General features: G+C 40.9%; 1 pseudogene; it reads right to left on the bottom strand.

Moving 5' to 3' along the window:
* Positions 1 to 5,928: 5,928 nt before the first annotated feature.
* Positions 5,929 to 6,189, bottom strand: LOC142426231 (large ribosomal subunit protein eL38 pseudogene; annotated as a pseudogene).
* Positions 6,190 to 6,499: the final 310 nt, after the last annotated feature.

Genomic DNA, 6,499 nt, shown 5'->3' with positions numbered 1-6,499 from the left:
CTTGTAACAATCCATCATACAATTGTATTAAGCCCACTTGTACATATGTTGCCATCAACATTTCTGAAACATTTTCTTTCTACTTGAGTGAGCCCTTGGTATCAGCTCCTCTTTTTCCACTCCTTCCCCTACCCTTTATTTTTAGTTTTTAAAGGCAGTGATACACATCTTAAAGTTCTGTGTTTTGAGCAGCATAATGAAAAACGTTTTTTTGTGTGTATATGTGTTTAAAGGTAAAATGGTAACTCCTAGAACAATACAAATAAAACACACACCAAAAAGCAGTTTTGTAAAGCAAGGATGTCACCTTAAGGATTATGGTGCACCTGATCCAAGTCATGATATTTTCAATCACCTAATAGGCATGTGTGGAAGTTGGACATTGGATAAGGACGATCGAAGAACAGATACGTTTAAATGAAGGTGCTGAGGAAGAGTATTAAAAGTACCAGGACTGCCAAGAGAACAAACACAACTGTCTTAGAAGGACAGCCAGAATCCTCCTAAGAGGCAAGGATGGCAAGACTTCATATAATGTACTTTGAACCTGTTATCACGAGAGACCAGTCCCTGGAGAAGGACATCGTGCTTAGTAGAGCCGAGAGCCAGTGAGAAAGAGGAAGGAGGCCCTCCACAAGATAGATGGACACATAAGATAAATTAATAATTTATAAACTATTAAGGGTTCAGGGGGGAGGGGGGGCGGGGAGGGAGGGGGAGGGGAAAAAAGGAAAAAAGCTGATTCCAGGAACCCAAGTGGAAGGTGAATTTTGAGAATGACGAGGGCAACGAATGTATAAGGGTGCTTTACTCAATTGATGTATGTATGGATTGTGATAAGAGTTGTATGAGCCCCAATAAAAAGATTTATTAAATTAAAAAAAAAAAAGCTGGATGGACGCAGTGGCTGCAACAATGGGCTCAACCACAAGAACAATTGTGAGGAGACACCGGACCAGAAGGGTTTTGTGTATAAATCAGAACTAACTCAATAGCATCTAAAAACAACAAGAACAAAACAAATGTACAACGATGGAAAATGGGTTACTACCAAGGAGTGAACTCAACTCAAAATTCAAACACACTGCCATTGAGTCAGTTAGGACTCCTATCTACGCTGCAGGATTGAGAACTGTCCTGGTGGGTTTGCAGACTGCAAATCTTTACGCAAGTGGAAAGCCTTGTTTTTCTGCCAGGAGTTTAAACCAGAGAGGGGAAGAAAAAGCCTTATTTTTTATTTTTATTATTATTTTTTTTATTTTAACAATTTATTGGGGCTGATACAATTCTTTTCACAGTTCATACATATACATACATCAATTGTATAAAGCACATCTGTACAGTCTTTGCCCTAATCATTTTTTTCTCTTTTCTTCTTTTACATTTTATTAGGGACTCAAACAACTCTTACCACAATCCATACATATACATACATCAATTGTATAAAGCACATCCATACATTCCCTGCCCCAAGCCTTATTATAAATACATTTTTACTCTTGAAATTATCGACCAGGTGTCTGTTTCTCTTGTAAATGACTTTGCTCATTTGCATTCTTTATGTGTTTAGTGATTTTTTTTTCTTATTTAATGTGAACTACTTTTATCTTGCAAAATTATAGTTGAAATTCATTGAGGCCTAAGATAAAGGTGATAAAGGTCCAACCCTCCCTGGGAGGATTTACTTTTGCTTCTAATAGGAGAAACAAATCTAAAAAAATTCCAGGCTTCAACTTTTTTGGGGATATAGGAAGCAATGGGTTGAAACAGCAGAGCAAATATGGTCATCACCAGGAGATGTACATTCAGGCTGCATATTTCTGGTAAGGCAGGCTTATGGGTCCGTTTCCTCCTAATAACAGCAATAGTGCATAATGATCATGTGGACATTTTTTCATACATTTGTTGGCTGCTTGAATGCCCTCTTTGGTTAAAGTTCTTTCCCTGTCCTTTTCTTACTTTGTGATTGAGGTTTTTGGTTTTTTTTGCAATTTCAGGAAAACATTTATGAAGTCTTTAATGGGACAAAGACATGGATACATCATCTGGGTAGGCAGGGCATTAGTACAAAGTCAAAATGGTGTCCAAGAGTTGTATTTTTGTTGTTGGCTTGTGTAATTTTATGTAGATTTTATATTTTAGCCTTATATTGGAGTGTTTCCAAAGGCTTTTCCCCCAGACTGTATCTTGTTTATTTATTACTTTTTTCACATTTTTCCACTGTAAACTATGTGTGGATTTAGATATTTACTAATTCAATAAAGCTTTTCAGTAAGTTTTTAATTTTTGAGAACCTACTTATCTATTTTTTCTTCTTCTATTCAAGCATTTATTGTAATGTTTGTTGTCCTATTTTTACAAAACATAATTTTCTTCCTGTGTTTTCTGTCTTGCAGGAATTGGATAGTTTTAGATTTAACATTTAGATCTTTGAACTGTTTTTAGTTTGTTTTTGTATTTGGTATAACATATAGATCCTGTTTCATGTCTCCCCTACAGGTGGACATCTATTTTTGCTTTTGTTGTTGTTAAGTGGCATTGAGTTGGTTTGAACTCACTAACACCCTATGTGCAGCAGAACAAACCACAGCCAGCCCTGCACAATCCTAACAATCGTTCCCACAGTTGAGCATATTTGTCGTAGTAACAATATTAGTCAGTCCTTCTCCTGGAGAGCCTTCCTCTATTTTGCTGCCCCTCTACTTTCCCCAACGTGATGTCCCTCTCCAGGGACTGGTCTCTACAGACAACATGTCCAAAGCAGATTGTATAAAGTCTTGCCATCCTTGCTTCTAAGGAACATTCTGACTGTCCCTGGGAAAAAAAGACATCATGTTTGGGAAACTAGAGGGGCATCGAACAAGAAGAAGGGGCATGAAAAAGAAGGAGTTCCTCAACAAGACAGAGGGACACGGTTGCCGCAACAACGAGCTGGACTGTCAGGATTGTGAAGATGGTGTGGGACCAGGCAGAGTTTCATTCTGTGCACACACACAGGGCAGGCATGAGTAAGAGCTGACTTGACAGCACCACCACCACCACCACGTGTCTATTATTAACAGCACATGAGGCTCTTATTTAAGGAGAAAGTACAAGGTTTTATTGTCACATATAAAAGACAGCTTAAATAAATGGAGGAATTTAAGCCAAGCTCACAGATGAAAATATCTTGAATTTCATTTTATTTTGTTTTTTCATGGGAGCAATCAGCCTCACCTGTAGGCAGCTGGTTAAGTTGAACTGGCAACCTTACATTTATCAGTCCAGGGCCTATCCCACAGAGCCACCAGGGGTCCTTCATTTTATTTTGTTTTTATAAGTTTTATTGGCACATAATGTACATCTCATACAATTCAATCATTCAATCATACAAAGGAGAATCGTGCAGCCATTGCCATCTCAATTTTAGAATATTCCCCCCATGGTGAAATCGCCTTTAAAAATGAGTTGTGCAGGAGAACCGATCTCAGAGATCTATGTGTAACCTCCTCTCTGGGAGATGGGCAATGGGGAGGCGGGTGAGGGGAGACGCCGGGGAGTGTAAGATAAGATAAAATAATTATTTAAAAGAATTGTATGAGCCCCAATAAATTGTTAAAATTAAAAAAAAAAGAATTGGAAAAAAAAAGATAAAATAATTATTTATAAACTATCAAGGGACCAGGGGTGGGATCGGGGAGGGAGGGGGACAGGGGTAAAAAAGGGAAACCGAGCTGATTCCAGGAACCCAGGTGGAAGGTGAATTATGAGAATGACGAGTGCAACGAATGTATAAGGGTGCTTTGCTCAATTGATGTATGTACAGACTCTGATAAGAGCCTTATGAGCCCCAATAAAAAGATTTTAAAAAATGAGTTGTGCAATCACACTCATTTCTCGTGCTCCCTCTCCTTCATGCTTTCCTTTTTATTCCTGAAATCCCCTTCTCCCTCCCTGTCACCCAACCCCCACTCCTGAATCCCCTATCGAGCCTTGTATCAGTTATGATCACTCTGCATCCATTCCTCCCGTGCATCACAAACTGGGAAAACAAACAGAAACAATGAAAAATGAAATCAAAATATGGGAAGGATAAAATAATAATGATATTATAAAGACCAAAATACAAAAAATAAGTAAGAAAGAAAAGACCCCCATCAGGATTCATAAAGGCAGGGAAGAAATTTCTGTGATGGAACAAGTAGGAGCTACTTGCACCCTGAACCAATTCAGGTTGGGTCTCTAAGGAGGTCATCTGGCCAAGTATTGAGTTCGATCCAACATAATCAAGATTACATTGGTCTCTGCCTGAGAGTAAAGGCTGTCCAGAGACTCTTGCCTGTGGCTAGAGGGGATCTGCCAGTGGCTCAGTCTGACCAGATACTGTGCAGATGGGTTGTGGGCTCCCACTGTCCTCCATAGCTTTTTACAGATGGGGTGTTCATAATTTTAGGTCTGATACTTTTCCTTTCACCATATTCAGATTTTTAAATTGTCATCTTTGGATCACGCAAGCAGGCATGCTTCTTCCGTGTGGACTTGGTTGACTCCTCGCTTAGATGGCTGCTTGTTTGAATACAAGCCTTTAAGAGCCCAGACACTACTGCATTTGATAGCTCAGCACCATCTGCTTTCTTCACCACGCTTTGCTGTAGCACCCTTATCTTCAGAGCTGGGCCATGTTATCAGAACAAACTGTTCTTGAATTGGGGCTAGAGTTAAATAGGCACTAGGCGCCCAGGCTCTATCTGCTTGTCCATGGGTTTGCACATCTCAGGTTTACATTGGCTCACAACCCTATAAGATCAACTGCATCAACAGCAGCCATAAACCAAGAAGCAACCAACCAAACAAAACACACACATCCTCCCACCCCTCTAAAAAAAAGCAAGCTACAAGCAGGGAAGCAAAAACCCAGATAAACAAAGAAGCACATCATGGTCAATCACCCCCCTGGGATATGTCAATTTCACTATTGTCATGGTCCCTTCTCCTTCCTGTTTGCTGGGACTCTGTTTCTGCCTCCAGGGATGACTCCATGTGGGCCATCCAACCCTGAGAGCTGTCCATGACCTGTCATGTTTCCACTGACCTTGGATGCAGATGACTGGGAGGGTACCCAGCAGCCTGTGAGTGTCCTGAGTCCCACTGTTGTTTTTTTAAGATCATTTTATTGGAGGCTCTTACAACTCTTGGTACAAGCCATATATCAATTGTATCTGACATATTTGTACAAATATTGCCATTGATCTTTTCTAGACATTTACTTTCCATTGAGCCCTTGGGATCAGCTCCTCCTTTTTCCCCCCTCCCCCATTCAAACCTCATGGCCCTTTGATATATTATAGATGTTATTATTATTTTTAAAGTTTAAAAAATTAAATCATTTATTGGGGGGCTTATACAACTTATTGCAATCTATACATCCACCCATTGTGTCAAGCACATTTGTACATCATTCTCAAAACATTTGCTCTCCACTTAAGTTCTTGGTATCAGCTCCTCGTTTTTTCCCCTCCCTTCCCGCACTCCTTTCCCTCTTGAAACCTTGATAATTTATAAATTAGTATTCTGTCATGTCTTACACTGTCTTCCTCCCTTCACCCACTTTTCTGTTGTCCATCCCCCAGGGAGGAAGTTATATGTAGATCTTTGTAATCAGCTCCCCCTTTCTACCCCAACCTCCCACCACGCTCCTGGTATCGTCACTCTCACCACTGGTCCTGAAGGGATCATCCGTCCTGGATTCCCTGTGTTTCTAGTTCCTATCTGTACCAGTGTACATCCTCTGGTCTAGCCAGATTTGTAAAGTAGAATTGGGATCATGATGGGGGGATGGGGGCAGAAAGTATTCAGGAACTAGAGTAAAGTTGTATGTTTCATCATTGCTACACTGCACCCTGACTGGCTCATCTTCTCCCCGTGACCCTTCTGTAAGGGGGTGTCCAGTTACCAGAATTTAAAGTTTTCATTGGAGTTCGCATTAGCCAGCCGGGTCCATTTCAGCTCCTTCACTGCCAGACCCAGGGCCAGAGACTGCTTCAACTTCTTGGCCTTCTCCCAGCCGGTGATGACCACGGTGTAGAGGTACCTGCTGCACCGCACCTTGAACTTCATGTTGTCCTTGTTCTTCTTGATCTTGACAGACTTGGCGTCCTTTCACCGGACTGTGTGCAGGAAATCCTTGATCTCTTCAAGTTTGCGAGGCATGGCGACAAGGTGCGGACTGAACCTGCCCAGCAAGCCGCAAGAGCGAAGGTGAAGAGCAGATAGTTATTATTTTCAAATCTCACACCAACCGCTGTCGCCCTTCCCTCTGGTTTCTGCTATTCTTCCCCACCTGCATCCCACTTTACCTTTCTTCATCATTGCCCTCTAACTTTGAGTTTGAAGAGGGCTCTGGCTAACATTGTACCCCTAGACTTAAGTTGAACTGGGTTCCATTCTTCATCTAGGATTATTTCTTGATGCAAAGCTATATAAGATATTTGAGAAATACAAACGTGAGCGTCACTGATTT

Source organism: Tenrec ecaudatus, chromosome 14, assembly GCF_050624435.1.
Source record: "Tenrec ecaudatus isolate mTenEca1 chromosome 14, mTenEca1.hap1, whole genome shotgun sequence".
NCBI lineage: Eukaryota > Metazoa > Chordata > Mammalia > Afrosoricida > Tenrecidae > Tenrec > Tenrec ecaudatus.
The sequence above is the reverse complement of the archived record's forward strand: the minus strand, read 5'-3'. Positions and strand labels throughout refer to the sequence as shown.